The sequence below is a fragment of the Falco peregrinus genome, chromosome 7, assembly GCF_023634155.1.
Source record: "Falco peregrinus isolate bFalPer1 chromosome 7, bFalPer1.pri, whole genome shotgun sequence".
Classification (NCBI taxonomy): domain Eukaryota; kingdom Metazoa; phylum Chordata; class Aves; order Falconiformes; family Falconidae; genus Falco; species Falco peregrinus.
Window position 1 is genome coordinate 42,498,220 of NC_073727.1, and position 17,532 is coordinate 42,515,751.

Below are 17,532 nucleotides of genomic sequence, written 5' to 3' on the forward strand. Positions count from 1 at the left end.
TTCCATGTTTTTTCCTCAAGGCTCTGGAAGGTTGTGCCAAGGTCTCTGGGTTAAGAGAGGCACATAATACCATGAATACAGACAGACTCAAAGAGTGGTTACTTAGAGAGGCAACCTTGACAAGCGAGAGTCACTGAAGAGGCCTTTCTAAAAGCCGGGAGCTTTAAATAAATGCTTACAGCAAAGCCAAGACTTCCATACAGAAGCAAGTTGTTTCACTAGCAAGACTCAGAGGACATGAGATTAGCTGCACACGCATGTGCCCAGTTAGGTAAACGATGTTTTTGAGCTGCTCTGTCTGCATTAATATGCCAAGTGTTGACTGGTCACCTGTACAGACAGAAGCAAGGAGGCCAGCAAGAAGCAGTGGTCCTCTACGCAGAGTCATGTTCTGGTGGACAAGCTGAAAGGCAGATCTGCACCTAGGTAAATCAGCAAAGCAATCCTGTGTCCAAGTAGTTTTACTTTGTAAAAGTCTTCACAATTATAATTCTCTCCATCCTGGCCAGATGCTCCTGCTAGACATATGAAAGATATAGGCAGATAAAATTCTGAAGTGAGGATAAGAAACAGCAGCATGCTGTAGTCGCAAACACCTCTATCATTCTTCTTGCACGACTGTGACACAACAACCTTTATATTAAGAGGCCCATAATAGGTAAAAATTGCTGATTACAGAGGTATTCACTGGAAGGAGAGCTACCAAGGACTGTCTTCTATTTTCTTAAATATGATACAAAAGTATTTCTTAAAATGATCACAGATTAAAATGAATGACCAGAAAAAGATTCTCAGAAACTCTAGAGAAGTATATTCAAGGGGCCACATGAATTATTTTAAGTAGGAATTCCGAACATTTCACTTTAATGCTATGAATGTAAAAAAGCCACGGCTCAAATTTTGTTTATAAAATTCATTTCTGTAATTACCTAAAAAACAGTTGAAATGCCGATTCTTCCTATTCAGCTTTGTCAATCGGCCAAGAGCAAGCCTTTCAAAAGTATAATTTTTAATATATAATTAATTTTATACTGTATTGGTATATCTATTTTTTAACATGGTAACATCCCAAGATAGCCAGACTTCATGTAATTCTTTTAACACTGTACAATTACCAGATAGTGCCTGCTTCTAACTATAATCTCTATGAAGTTATGAAAATGCTCCTCCATTGAATATTCAGGTTTCACCAAGAAAGTAAACAAATGCAGATTTGTGGGGTTTTTAACGTAATATTCTCACTACTTCCAAGCTAGTTCTGTAATTAATTCTATTTCATTTTTTCCCCAGGAAGCTATATAAATGCAGTAACTATCAAACTTCTTGGACCCAGTTATTTCTTTTCCTTAACAAAAAACTCTCAATGCCTCCTTAAATGCATTTTTACCTAACCTATGGTTACAAGATTTGTGTTTGGTAAAGCTCAGATTCAGCATCTACAAAGCATTAAAATCAAAAAGGAAGATTAATTATTGCAGTTAAATCTATGCCTTTTAGATAAATATTCACACAGACTGTGTGATGCATTCACATACACACAAAGCAAAAGCTACCCACAACTAAACATGTGGAAAAAACCCTCACTGGCATTATTTGTTTGGATTTTCTTCTTTCCCATTGCCAAGCTTCACCTTACTACCTTTCCCAAGGAGCACAAGGATCTTCATCTGAAGATAGCAAACTTTTCAAGACAGCCAGAGAAAAGATTGACTCAACTGAACAATGTCAGCTTCACACATTTTCTACTTCATTTTGAAAAATCTGGATTTAGTAAAGTAATATCATTGAAGTAATATGATTGGATTTAGTAGATGATGTGCTACTTAGCAGGCTGCTTCTGCTAAATCTGACAAATATAGGCCATACTCCGGCTCATGCAAAGGTTGCCAGGTTGCCCTTCCCCCCCGCCTTTTTTTTTTAACATGACTGTAAATTCCTTAGGATTCCGTCATGTTTGCAGATTCTAGCCAAACGTAATAATAATAGTAAGATAAAACCAATCTGAGGTCATTTCATACGTAATTTAATTTTGACCTAAAATTTTAAAGCTATCTTACATACAGTCGCTTCTTTCCTTCTATGCCTAGAATTACTATATATTTAGACAAACTTGGTTTAGTACAATAATTTTTTTATGAAGTACTTCACAAAGTATCTCTACAGCTGTCTAAAACCCTTGTATTTACTATACTAACTGCTACTTCTGTATGTCTATGTGACGGGGTAAAACAGCAGAACAATCAAGAGGGAAAAAAACCAACCAACACAATCCACTCTGATTGTTCCCTCTATAAAACTCAACATCTGTACTACAGGTTCCTCTTCTGTATTGAAAAAGTCTGCTTGCAAACTGCTCAAGGAAAATTCTGCTGCTTTTTGTGGTAAGCAGCTTGGCAAGGTAACATCATAATCTTTCAGTGTCAGTGGTCCCCTTGAGCTTACAAAGTCTATTAAAATAAATTACATGAAAACTTTTTAATCTTTTTAGGATTTCAATTCTATAGCTTAAGAGGATCAGTACATTCCAGTTTCTTCATAGATTTAAGGAACAGAAGATAGTATACTATTTCAACACCTAATGCTGTCATGACACCTCAATAATTTCTCATTAACTGTGTATTTATACACAAACCACAGAATAACAGGTTACCAGAAGAAAACTGTATGCTTTCTTGTTATCTATACTAGCTAGATTGCGATGAAATCAACACTTCAGCATCTGCTTGAAAGAGCCATTACATTTGATCTGTAGTAGACAGATGCACAAAACATGACTTAGACAAAAAGGTAAAACATACAGTATTTCATAAAGCTGATACAAAGCTTCTGAAATTAACTCAAGAATGATATTTTAAGAAAATTCTACCCCACTAACTAAAATGATGTTTTAGTTTTCACTTACTGTGCTATTGAATGACAGCATGAAACAAAGACAGCTGATGAACAAACAGAAATTACACTGTCAGAATACAAAAATTCTATTACTAAGTATTGAAAGAATGAAAAACCTAAATTAAATATAGGAAATGGTAGTTAGTGGTTCTAAGACCTCAAATAATACCTGATACAGATGCTGACTTCACTGGATTGTCAACCTACCAAATCTGCATTGGACTGTTTGATTAAAATGATGTAAGATATGAAACAAAAAAAAAAAGAAAAATGTTATACTTTGCATATAACACAAAGATTGTATGTTCGCCTGAAATCAGCCTATTTTTTTCTAGTATTTCTAATTACAAATAAATATCCTGTCTTGTTTATAACTGTAGACCATCACAGCAACAGCCATATTACTACCAATGCTATTTCTCCTCGTGTCCATATTGTAACGTATTTCTCTTGTGTAAGGGCTGTGTAATGCTTGTACCACTGGTCAAAGTAGGATATGGAAAGGCTGTTGGGATTATCTGGAAGAAGGATAAGTAATCAATCCATAATGTTCCCAAGATGAGCATTTCAGTGCATTAATAAAACTGCAAAGCCATCAGAGAGCACATGGAAGTAGCAGACACTGTTCCAAACATGAAATATATCTTTAAAATAGCTATAACATGGACAGTGAATGGATAAATGTTCCACAATAATCTTGAAAAAGCCAAACCCCCAAAGATTATTATCATATAGGAATAATTTTACAAATTAATGCACCTGACAGATTTGCAGTGTGTCAGTTATATCTTCCAAATACTCCTCACAGTGTCACTCCTACAACAGTCCATCCAAAATCTATCACTAAGAATGGGAGTAAACAACATTTTGCTGATGGATAGCCACAAAAAACATAAAACAAATTCCATCCTTTCCTGTCCATCCTTGCTGGACACCAAGTCCTTAAGCAAGTACACCCCAAAGGGTTAAGGGGCCCGCTAATAAAACCAACTTTTCTTGGCTCGCTCTCAAGAATGATCGAAGTATAGAATTAGGCCCAGGAGCTCTCTAAAACTTCTTTCCCATTTCCATCCATGTAGAGACAGAGATTCTACCCTTGGTATTCCAATACAGCCATGAACTGTCTGTGATGCCTATCTGGTCCATTTAATTATCTTGCATAAATTAATTTTTTTTCTGCTGTTATTTCTGCTAGATATCAAGGAAGTAGGACACAGGATTAACAAGATTCATGGATTCCCCCACCCCAAGGGCAAAATATCAATAAAATAACAGATTTCTTTTTAGCTGCTTAACTACAATTAGCATCTGAAGCAAAGTACTTTCTGAATCCTTGTAACCAATGTAAGCAAATAAGGCTGGAGAGCTAAAACTATCACCTCATATCTTATGTTGATTAAAAAGCTTGAGAAGCTAAAGCTCACATCCCAAAACTATGTTAAATTGGTATTTCAGTTGACTGAAACCAATAATGGGGCTTTTTATCAATGTAATTCACAAGCTTTAGTTTGTACTTGCATGTTTACAAATTTTAATTTCAGATGAAGAAATCCATCTCACAGAGAGCAATATGAACAGTAAAATAAAGCAAGACACTGCTAGATTCTAGACAGATGTACCACAGCAATGCAGAGCTGCACGGATCCGATTACAGAGAGCATCTTCTGCTGGGCAGTCAAGACTCCCGCTGGGATGGGGAGTACATACACTGGGAAGTTCTACAACAAAACTGTGTTTGTTTCTTATGTGGAGCCTTACAGATACTGCAGGATTATTCCCTCTCAATGCTTCAAACATTTTAATTATCAAAAATTTCAAGCAGAGCATAGCAAGGCACTTAGCAGTTCCATAACATTCCCCCATGCAACATATTCTGTGATTCTTGAATCTGTTGCTCTCCTTACAAGAGCCAAAAGCCGAAGTACAAAGCAACTGCTACAGATTGAAAGTAAATGCCCTTTATCGCTGCTTCTCAGAACTGCACCCAGATCAGCCAGAGATCTAACAGACTACAAGCAAACCCAAGTCTATCTTCTGGAAGGCCACATGTAGTTGCAAAGAAAATCAGGATACACATAGTTCATCCACTCTGTTCAACATCTGTTATTGTTTTATTCGCTCTGACGTAGAGCTAGAAGTAATTGACAGCTTATACATTTTCAAAAGAAGCTTCTATAATTACATTGGTATGCCCTACGGAAACCCTACTGGTTTCTCATAGCAACCTTCAATGACTCAAACAGCTAGCCTTGCTCTTCCCACAAAATCATTAATAATAAGAGAGCTTCGTCATTCTTCAACAGAAGAGCTGATAATGTGACTGGCAGAATTACCATCATCAATGGTAATCCAACAGCTTTATGACATCACATCTCCTGAGAAATGAAGTTTTATGGCAAAAGTACCAGTACCTTGAGTATACAGTAAGGCAGGATTGCTTCTATAAGATCTTTCTCACCACTTACAACACCTTGAAAGCACACATCTCAAAAGTCTTTTCAGCAATGCTGTAATGTAAGTATGATTCCTGTTGCAACAGATCAGGAAACTAAAGGTACAGGCCTGCAAGACAAGCAAACTGTTCAAAGCAGCCTATGCCACAGAAAGATTTCTTAACCTCTGCTACCGCTACGACCCACTCCAATTTGTCTTCCTAGACCTGTTGTGCCCTCATCCCTCTGTTCACTGCTGGGTGCCTGTCTGACATCTCCTTGTGCAGACCCAGTTTCTTAAAAAATCAGAAAATAAATACTAAAAAAGTGAGGCGTATTCTGTGGCCTTATGGAGCTGGACCAATTCACTGAGGGGTCAAATGATGAGTGTCAAGAGGTGACACAAAGGAGCAGGCAGGACCCACAAGACCTAAGTGCTGGGAAACATTTCACAAACAGCAAGATGTTAGACCAGCTCAGCTGCACCATGGAACCTCCCCATGGGATGGAGCTGGAGCATCCTCCTTAATACTTAAGAGAAAGACAGCATCGAAACAAGAAGCAAGAATTTGCCATTACCGGTGTCCAGTCTGTGCAATGATCCTATCGCCACTGAGTGTGGCTCATCTGATGTCTTCCTGTTTATTTCCACTTTGCTTCAAAAAACTTACATTTTGGATCCACAGGAAAAGCCATAACCAACATTCTGCTTTTTGCTCTTTTTGTTATTTGGGTTTTTTTTGTTATTTGAACATATCTGTCAACATTAGGTGAAACACATTTTGTGTCAAACCACTTTTCCTGCAGTTCACTGCAAATGGATAGTCAGGCCAGGTTAATTCAAAATGATTTACAGTAACCAAGAATAGTTACCATTTCAATCATCAACCAAAGAAACTTGATTTAAATACACAATTTTAATTCAATTTTGCATTTCTACTTCTTTTCTGAAAGACAGCCTGTTACTAGATAGTAACCTTAAACTGATGTTAATCTGCAATTAAACATAGCTTATACCTCCTATTTGATATTTCATTTTTCTAACTTTAATGCTATATAATACATTCACATTTAAGCAATTACATTCTTTAACCAGATATATATTCAGATTGATGATTTTCATATTTGATGTTAAAGAACAATAAATGGTCCTTCTCTTTTTCTGGACCAGATGTTCTGCAAATTGTCACATATGCACCACTGACACACGGTATATACATATGCAACACTGGCGAGTACCTACTCTGAAGTGTTCCAAGACCCAGCCTAGAAGAAGTTACCACTGCCAACCGTCAAATCTAATGTCACCAATGTTGCTGCGGATAGCAAAAATAAGTTGCAATATTTTAAAGGATTACATTTTAGGATTATCTTCCAAACCCACAAGTATCAAGTTAGCTTCAAAGGAAACTAGAATTCCATTTACACAAATCCATGTTTTATAAGATTTAGAGAATGTTACTAATAAGATACAACTACACTAGATGTTCTGGATTCATATGCCTCTATTAGTGATGGTTTTAATTTTTTTTTTTAAATAAAAGGAAGCATTATCTTTAGCTAGTGAACTGAGATGACTTTCTGAAATTATATCACTACATCACTAGAAATAGCCGATCTCAACATCACATTTCATTTTTATTACAGTTTTTAAGTGGAAAACAATCCTTTTCAATTTCTCCTTGAAAAAAAATTATTTGGCATAAACTATAGTGAAATAAGCACACACCTTTCCATCTATGCCTACTGAAGAAAATCTATTGCAAGCTGATCTGCCCCTTCAGCAAACTGAATCCAATTATTTACCCAGCAATTTTCCTCATCTCAGTGATATGATGTACTTTTAAAACTTCAGCAAAAAATATTTAAGCAATATATACTCAGACATTAGCAAAGCTAGGTTATTTAAATTTGACAATTTATGCTAAAGGCTACATTTGCTACAACAGACAGACAAAAAGTTCCACTTAAACTCAGTATCTTTTCATATCCATTTTTAGCTGCCCTGTAAATGCTCTTTAACATATTGTAGTAAAAGAAGACTTTTCACTATGGTATTGTCAGAAAGGCTCCTCCTCCATTACGGACCTATATCTGCACTTCCACCACCACACAAGAAGGTCCTGAATCTCAGTTTAAAAGCTGACAATGAAGATAAGACCAAGCTAAAAAGCCAAATTCTAATAAATTGCATGAGGCACAGGCACACGTTCTCTTCTAATCCTTCAGCAGTGGACTGGTGATAGCCTCTACCAAGTACAGCAGGAGAAAACTGTCACATATCAAACTGCCACAGCCAGACTTCACACATTTTGTCTACTACAGCCCTTTAGACTTACTAGTTTTATTTCTTTAAAACTTCAGGAAAAGATAGTCTTCATACATCAAATCTCAACATACACAAGATTTCAGGTGTTTGAATATGGCACGAACACTGTGTATGTCAGGTTCATAACAGAGGAGCTATGCAGAAATCAGTATTTCTTCTTCTCCCCCATTCAAAGCCAGCTATGTAAGCACACATGGGAAGAAAAACTGTCATGGTTATTTGCAAAACCCTGCAGTGTCATATGGCAGCAGCAGGTCAACCTTTAGAAGCTGGCTTGAACCTGACCAGTGACTGATATGCTACCTTCCAGCTGAGCCATCAGGTCACAACAAACATTAATCCCCCTCCTGCGGCTAATGACAGAGCTGGAGGGAATCCCTCTTAAGAGGAAAGCAGAGACACAAGGAGAAAGTTTCCTTTTGGGAAAACGGGGTGAATTAAGGTCATACTGAGAACAGGCAGGTAGTTCACGGGATAAAAGAGCATTAGATTAACATGTGGAATTCACGCAGCTTTATTTTGAAGCCATGATGCTAAAGCTCTTGGGCAAAAGGCCCAAATCAGACTTCAGGCATGGTATCAATTTCCTGGATCAAGTAAACGGGCCAACAGCCTGCACATGCACACTGTAGAGTGTCATCTGCCAACCAGCACAAGGGATGTTTAATTAGCTTAGCAGGGATATAGGGTTTGGGGGAGAGGGGTGGGAGAATCGGTCCTTCAGTCTAGCAACAGCATTTGTAAGACACTTTTACACTAAAAAAAAATTTTTGAAAGCAAACCCAGAAGTTATTGAAGCATTTTTTTATTAGCACACCAATGAAATCTTGAATTATTTAACATCAGAAATTACATGTTCGCAAAATCCACCACGCAAGACAATCCTGTCTCAATAAATTAGATATAAAGTTCACACAGGGAGATAGAAGCATGTTATTAGAAAAACAATGTACAATTAAGCAAAACAGAGTTAAAATGCTGATGAAAAAATTAGGATGGCAGCGATTCCTTTCATATTATGCCCATAAAGACCCAACCGATAGAAGTATACAGTAGGTGTTTGCCTTAAAAAAAAAACCACAGACTGCAAACTTCTGAGAGGAAAGAGAACATGCTAGATTCTTTCCAGCCACATTTTTGGTTATTACTGTAATCATATACCATGACTGGGGCTGGGGGAACAGGACAGGACACAAAAAAAATACCTCTTTGACAACCAATATGCCTGTCTCAACCCAAAACCTGTGCATAATACCAACACCTTTGTTTCATTTTTGTTTCTGCATGACACAAATATCCACCAAAAACAAGCAGTGGAAAGCAGGAAGCAACCTTTCCGGCTGAGCAAGGCCTAGGTTCAGCGAAATACATCTTCATATGCTCAAGCTATGAACACACAATGATACCCTGCTGATTGCAGGTATAACCACAAAGAGCCAGGGCATCTGACTGAAGGATGCTACGACTGTACTATATACAATCAATTTCTACGATAATAAGGATCTAACAAGGTACTGACAATAAACATTTTTTTCTAGCTGAGAAAGCAAGCTGCTGTGTGGCAGCATTTTCAGGCTTTCTACTGACATCATGCTAAGAAAGCAGTCATTGTCCCAAGGCAGATTTAGACTTATCACCAGCATGAGAGAATGTCTTGTTTATAATTAGACTCATCAGTAAGGAATTCAGAATTTAGACTACAAAAAAAGAAAAGAAAAAAAGAGAAAAGAAAAAAAGAATCAAATACAGACTAAACAAACCTACTCTAGGAAAACCTAAGCTTTTGCCCACTTTGTTTGTAAATACCAGAAAAATTCTGCAGAAGATACTCCATGTGAATGGGTTCTAGGGCAAATAACTCACAATTTGAAGCATCATGTTTAAGCCTTTGATCCTTCAAACAGTACAAAGTACAGGACATCTCTATATTAAGTCTGACAACCTCAATACAAGGAGATTATGGCTTTCAGGGCAGTGGCTATATACTGTTTTTTGTCTGAATAGTGTTTTGACCAGAGTTCTGGGCCTGAAATTTTCCAAAACCGTGAACAAAGGTCTTTGGCTGTCAGTTCACAGCAAGCGTGCTGCAAAGTGCACTACATATCCTAATGCTGCCAAACAATCTGTGTACTTCTGTGAGTTTTATTTGGTATGGAAACCAGCATCTCCCACAACTTTTCCCTCCCTATTATCACTTATTCGTACTTTAAAGCAGATGGCTTTGAAACATCCTGCAAGAAAAGCCTGAGGGAGAAGATCTGAGTACTATGGTACAGGCCACTAACAAACACCAGAGTCTGGAGAGCAAAAACCTTAACGGTCTCACTTTAAGGAACTATGCACAGTATCAATCACATAGCCACAGGAGCTTGTCCTGAAAGAAAAACTCAGAAAGGTAGAGGGACAAGGCAAGAAACGTGACAGCATTACCGTCTTTTGATGAACTTAAATCCCTGAGACACCCCTGAATTTACCCAGCTACTCAGAGGTGGCAAGTATACCTCTGAAGACAGAGAATAAGTCTCTCAAAAAATAGGAAGAAAAAAGGTAGGTCAACAAGACACATCACAAAGAGTGGTAAGCAGCTCAAGGTGAGACACTCAGGAAGCCTCACACCACAATCTGAGAAACTATCGAAGAAAATTATGGAAGAATGAAATTTTGTTCCTTGCATTTTTATGATATGTTTCATTTGTTCAGTTACATTTCCAAATAAACATCTGCACCAGAACACTGATAAGCCTCAAAATGAGAAGGAAGGACCTTCTCCACTTTTCTTACTCTTCTCTGTGACCTAAGGTATTTTATATTCGCCTCTTTGCCCTGAAGTACAATTCTACTTTTCACAAGGTCTCTACCTATACCTAGATGCAAGAAAAGAACAGGCCCATTAACAGTTGACTACATGAAAGAACCAGCTTCGTACCTGTATCACAAATTAAAGTCTTACTTTCTCTGAAAAGAACACTGTTTTAGTTTAACCTAAGCACCCAACTAAGAAAGTGCTGTGCATTAGTTTAGGCTACATAACCGTAATGCTTAATTCTCGCCTTAATAAATCTATGAAATGCATAAATTATATTTTGCATATTGCATACTACACTGTTCAAACATAAATCTGGGGCATAATAGCTGAGTTAGGTATTAAAGAAAATGATTATAGGAATTAGCAGTCTGTTCTCCAGAAACAATCCCAAACAGGTAGGATGAGACTTTTCAACAAAGAGCATCCCTGCTTTATTCATACTGCTTCAGTAAACACAGACACTGCTAAGGGACTATGAAAATGAAAACTCCCACAACCTCACTCAAAAATATGTGACCAAAAAGCATCTCTATGGATAAACTCTACAGATGTATTTTCTATTACACAGGAGAGAAAGAAAAAAAAAAAATGAACTAAGCTGCTGCATCAGCCTTTCTGTCACAAACACATCCTTACCAATGGATGAACAATATGGACTTGTCATTTGCTAACTCCCAAAACTCCCAACACACTGTATTCTGATTTAGCAACACTGTGGGTACCTTTCTGTGATTCACTATTTGCTACAAACAGGTGGAGGAATCTTTCAGCTACAAGACTGCTTTAGTGAGTATGTCTGAACACGTGCCCTACACAGGTACCTCATCCAGGCATGCACTATCATTACTTTGCTGTGTCTGATGGTTTACAGATGTCAAGTGATAGGCCAAGAGTTCACAGTCTCAAGAATCAACAAGAAAACAAAGAAATAAGGAGTCACATAACAGTATTTGCAGCTTAGCCTGTCCTATTTCAGTCCTATCTTCTTCTGCAACTTTCTTAGTTTAACCTTTACCTATCCTAATCGTCTTCAGCTGAGTGAACATTTGACTCATTTCCAACTGCTTAATGATTTCTTCTAACATGACCCTGAACTTTGAACCTTTTATCCTGCATCCTAGAAGTGCTCTTCTAGCTTCTGTGATCCTGGAAGTAGGAAAACAGCATTATTCCCATTTTACTGCTGAGTAAAAGACAATTAAGCATCTCAAGGCAATACAGAAGCTCATGGTAGAACTGGGAGAAGTACAGGAATTCTAAATCCTCATCTGCTGCTGCAATCAACTAATGCACAGCAAAAATATAAACCAAATGTAACTTAACTTAGACTGGCACAGGTTCATTTAAAAAACAAAACTAGCATTTTATCAGAACACTCATCTATATGGGAATGCAGCTGGGTTTCAGTATGTTGTATTTATATAGCAGCAACCTCCTACAGCCTATTTCACCTTTCCAACCCCAAGGCCCCACTCGAGTAAACACCAAACAAGCACAGGCAGAACTTCGAACACACTAGGAATTATTGAAATACCTGAGGTTATCTGACGGATAAGCTGGGCTTCCCTTACACGGATGATTCTGAAATCTGATCCAGAGGATACATACACTTATCTATTAGGAAGAACTGGAAAAGATGCCAAAATTCATTAGATTTCTCTAATGAAGGTAAAACTCCAAAACATCAAAATTAAGTGAAAACAGAACAGAACCCTTTTCTAAAAATAGATCTTGCTGTGCAGCCAAGTATGTCTGCGTGCAATTGTTATTTACTTTTAGGCTGGGGCAATTTTCCAGATAGATTTTTAGATCAGTTAACATAATGAGGTGCTTTAAAACAATACAAAATCCCCAAGATTTCTTTCCTGACTACATGTGCTATTAAGATGTAGAGGGAACAAGGAAGCAATAACAAAACACAGTCTCACCTAGCATACCACAAAACTGCGCAATTGTAAATCTCAATGAAAGCAAAGACAGTAACAATAGCAGCATCCTGGAAATAGGGTCACAACCCTTAACCAGAAAGACTGGAACAAACTGTCCTAACCATTGTTAAAAAAAAAAAAAAAAAAAAAAAAAAACCAATAAAAAACCCCCCACAAATTAAAACAAAAGCAAACAAAACACCAAACAACAAAAAAAGTTCAAAAAATACACCACATCCCCTAAAAACACCAGTCTAATCAAGGACAAACTGAAAGAAGCCATGTACTCTTTAGTATGTTCTCCAGTACTTTCACCATTCAACCTGCATCACCTCAGGCCTATTGTTATCAGCCCACACATGAGGAGGTGCACTCAAAAATGTCATTTAAGGCAATCAAAATACAAACAGAACTGAGCATCATAAGCATTTAAAGGTCTTTCATTCAGTGCTTCCACACTACTCCTACCTGTGAAGAAGGCAAAACCCCAAACCTCTCAAGATACTCCAAGGGAGAAAAGTCATTCCAAGTGCTTGAGCAATGGTTAGGCTCAGAAAGCAATGCATTTTTAGTCTACCCAATAAATCAAAGTAGAAGTAAAGGTAAGTGAAAACAAACCCACAGTTGCACATCAGAAATGTACACTCGCCATCAGCCATAATATTTAACAAAACTGTGACAACATAGCTGGAGGCGAATCAATATGATCCAAATCCTCACAACACATCTATCCCATTATATCTTCTTTAACCAAAAATGGACAGCCAGTAGCAGATGTACTCATGGAAACACTATAAAAATAGTATCATTTACCATACAAAGGTCACTTGATTGTTTTAGGAGAGTTTTCATTCGCTGCCCAACATAAAGCAAATGGTGGTCATCACTTGGTTTTCACATTCATCTTTGGATGACAAGGAAGCACACGGATTCAAAGCCAAATGAAGGAACTTTCCCAGAATTTCTGGAGTTTCAATGAGCAATGCTATTCTAAAAGCACCAAGGGCTCATTCTGGCACCACAGCACTAGACAATTAAATCACAAATATTTTCTCTCCAAACCAACTAGAAGCTTCCTCACACCAGAAGTATTTAAACACAACTCCAAAGGGGGAAGACTGAATTAAGTAACTATCCAACTTTTTGAATATAAACTCCCTATGACAGTGACAAAAGACTTTACTGTTGCATCTCGTGAAAACAGGACACTATCTTCTATGAAATCTTTCAGCATTACTAGTCACTTTTAGCCCAGAACAACCACTAATCAGGTCATCTGCTCTCTGTATTAATAACAATTGCAAAGCTACCAATACAGTACTGAAAACGAAACTGTATTGTAAAAATTTTCCATATAATCTTATTCCTCATCTCCCAAGCCACATCATCATTCTCTAATCAGTGGTCTCTCATTTAAATCTTTGGAAGAAAAAGCAATTTCCAATTCCTTTATTAATAAAAAAAAAGTACTTAAGCTTCTGGTAATACAAGGGAGGGATTAATACCGTACAGACCTACTCCTAGCACTAGGACTGAGCTCAAATTACACTTTTTTATACAGTATATTTTCCTCAACCTTATTACAGGTCCAGTGAACAGACTTTCCAATTCAAAAATTCTCTCAGCAATACTGGGAAATAACGTATATTGGATTTCATACATGTTTGGGTTATTCTACTGGTATAAAGGAAAAACAAATGACTCCTCAGCAGGCTGTCAAAATCTGGAAGGAATCCACCTCTGTAAGACCTGTAACTCAGAGGAAGAGGACTTTATCACTTAATCCTATGATATACATTTGCTTTTAATATAACCCTGTTGGTGCACTGAAGTTTTTGTTGTTGAGAGACTAACTATTGCTCATATTGGTCTATTATAATTCATAATAGGGCTTACTAGAGGTATCTCCAAAAGAACCACATTCCTTCTCCCATCTCTCTAACCTAACCTCCCCCCCGCCCCTTCACATCTTCATCTCCGCTTCAGAAAAACTGCAAATGGTTTGGTTCCAAATCACATACCTGTAACATGAGCTGGTTTAATTTTATCTCTTGGTCATTCATGCAAGATAGCAGATTTTCACTGCATAGCTTCCCATGTCATTTTAAGATTCAAATACATTTATTTAAATCTCTCTCCTAGAATTCAACCACTTTCATTGCTTCACCTAAATAAATTCATAAAGAATTACCAGACAATAGGAGCTGCTGCCCCATTTTCTGTTCTGACAAATTAAAAATACATACATATATACATATATATATATGTACATTCCCATAAACGATCCTTTGCCTTAGGCATCAAACATCTTTAAAGATCTGCCTACAAACCCTACCACTCAAGATGAGGAATCCATGCCAGGGATAAGTCCATACCAAACTGGAAACGTCCTCAGCAGTCTCCAGAGTAACCCAAGTCTGGAAAGGCAAATCAAGCCCATTTGATTTATATCACTGTTTCTTTACGGATGAAGTGAAAGTTCCGGTATTGACTGTAGGAAAGAGCCATTTCCTTTACACACTGTTCTGCTTCCACGTTATTCAGGAATGCCTTACATCTTCTTTTGGATAAACATATGATAAAGATGAGCGTAATACCTGTCCTCTGCTATTCAACTACAGAAACTTCACAACAAAATCTCAATATAAACTTTCTTCATTCTTATGAACAATTACAAACTTGGCAATTACTTTTCAAAAGCAAGCTTTTTATGCTCATGTTTCTACAGACACAATTCATATACAGGGATGAACACCACAGTCTTCACAAAAAGATACACTGCCAAGAGCAAAACTGGCTATAAGCAGTTCTCGGGTTCTGTTTTAAGAGAAATGCAAAGCGTAAACAAACTGGACATTACTGAAATGGAGAAGATTTTATGTAGAGTTTTTTTATATTTCTCAGTAAGAAAGGCCTGGTATTCCATATGTACACCTCAAGCACTCAACTTCAATTATAAAAGTTTCGTATCAAATTTCACAAATTAAAAATAACAGGATTTTTTACCATGCAAAACAAAAGGAGTGGAGGATCGTAACTGTTAAGCTGGCAACAGCCTAACTAAAAATTGACAATTATACTTCCATTATTCTTATGTCACAGGATGCCGCAGATGCTACAGCTATCAAGTGTTCAAAAAGAGATTGCATAAATTCACAACTGTTAAAAACCATATTATTAAATACCAAATCATCTGCCCAGAGACTCCTAAACTGCATCCTGTTAGAAGCCAGCGATACTTCTCTTCAGAAGTTCAGCTATTTGCACACCCTATGATATTCTCCCTTAGGCATCTGCTATCATTCACCGTTAAAAACAAGATACTGATGTAGAAACACCTTTGGTCTGAGCTGATAGATCATTCTTAGGTCTGCGGTTTTGTGCCTGGGAAAAGGCAGGTAAAATATCCAAAGCTAGTTCAACACCTACACTGTTCAATTCCCTCCTTTCCAAACACTATGTAGGGCACTTGTATGGCAGCCAAGATATTTATATAGTAACAGTTCTTAACATACTTGCATCACTCACGAGAGCTGGGGAAGACACCACGAATATATAACCCTCGCTCCTTCTCCCTTAGCTGAAATCGCTCCCCCTTTCAAGTTTTATTTAACACTTAAAATAGCTTTATGAGTAACATTTCTGATATTTTTATAGAACATTAACTATTATCTACAGGCTGTATGATCTCCAAGACAGGATTTGTGTTAGTCAATCTCCCTTTTGTATATTTTATTCAGATTTTAGACAGGTAGATCTTTGGGGTTTTGTTTCATTTTTCAGTTATTTACAACTGAAAGGATTTCCTGGAATCATTCCACCATGCCATTAGAATAAGGAGATCTGTTCCTTATCAAGCCCAGGCAACAATAACACTGCTAGTAATGCCTGGCTGCTCAGCAAACCAGGGTTCCCACTATACTAAATACAGCACCCAGAACAGGATAAAAGTGAGACCACTCTCTCCCTCTAACAATTCAAGAATTTTGTTAGGTGTTGTCTTTCTCCAACTAAAGAAGCCTCCTGTGGACTGTGATCCATCACAATTACCGCAGGCAGCCAACCTTTGTTTTTCGCAGTAACTTTATTTGCTACTTATCTTTAAAAACACTGCTCTTCTATTGCATTCCTAATACACAGAGATTATCTTTTTTCATATTGTGTGCAACATTTCTGGCTCCTTTCTATGTCTTTCATCTGCTTAAATGGTGCCAGGTACCACTGGTGAAGTATTTGCAGTAATTTTCTTTGAATGGCTATGTGAATGGGTTTGGCCTTCTTCCAAAATTTACCTTGCAATTATTCTTCAAACTAATGAAACAAGAGATATATGATTTTATTTAGAAATTAGTTTAGCTGCAAGAGATTTGCTTCAACAAATATTTGATGAGAAGAGTGTCTTCAAAGGAGAGCAATCTATTCCATTGCATGTACAAAGCAGAGGAAGAACTGATAGGATGGATTGATATTAGTTCTGAGAAATGCTAGATCTTTATATTCTAATGGGAGAATTAATCTTCACACTCGTGCTTTGAGGAATACTTCACAGCAGGCAAGGATGTTGGGAGACTATTCAGACCCAGGGTACTAGGAAAGTGTATGACTACCAGCTGGGCCTTCTAGCTCTGAAACTATGCAGAAAGCAACAATCAAATGATTCAGGACTTCCACGCTACACAAACAGCCCAGCTTTCCAGTGGGAGGCTCTCCAGGCCAGCCTGGATATATTACAGCTATCATGGATAAGATGTGCAGCTGAGGAATACTAAGGTCTTTCATGGGTATAAGCACAAAGCAAAAATTACTATCACAGACCATTTAAAAGATACTAAAGTTTTAAGTACTGTAAATCGATGTAAACAAAGGCATTAGTTTAAAATCACACAACACAGAAATAACGGATCAAATACAAAAGCATGGATCAAAACAAAAAGTCACACAAAAACAACGAACACAGAAATAGGCAGAAAAACTTCTTTTTGAAACTGGTCATCTCGGAACATTTCCTCCCGAACCTTTCTTCCAAATAATCGGGATCCACATAGATCTAACTGAAGTCCAGATGCTAGCCTGGAACAAGCAGGCATTGCTTCTACAGAGAGTCAACTGAAATCACTGACTACTCCTGCAAGACTGCTGGCAAAC

At 37.4% G+C, this 17,532-nt stretch overlaps 1 protein-coding gene across 8 annotated transcripts in view; it reads right to left on the reverse strand.

Moving 5' to 3' along the window:
• TULP4 (TUB like protein 4) overlaps nucleotides 1-17,532 on the reverse strand; it is a 177,072-nt gene that overhangs the window by 140,074 nt on the left and 19,466 nt on the right. The window contains exon 2 of one of the 8 annotated variants that reach the window (XM_055810782.1): nucleotides 11,994-12,086. The exons of 6 other annotated variants lie outside the window; for them this stretch is intronic. The gene's annotated coding sequence lies outside the window, so the exon portion shown is untranslated. Of the gene's footprint in view, nucleotides 1-330; nucleotides 519-11,993; nucleotides 12,087-17,532 lie in introns of all 8 variants that reach the window. One more of the 8 variants, XM_055810780.1, reaches the window with a different exon arrangement.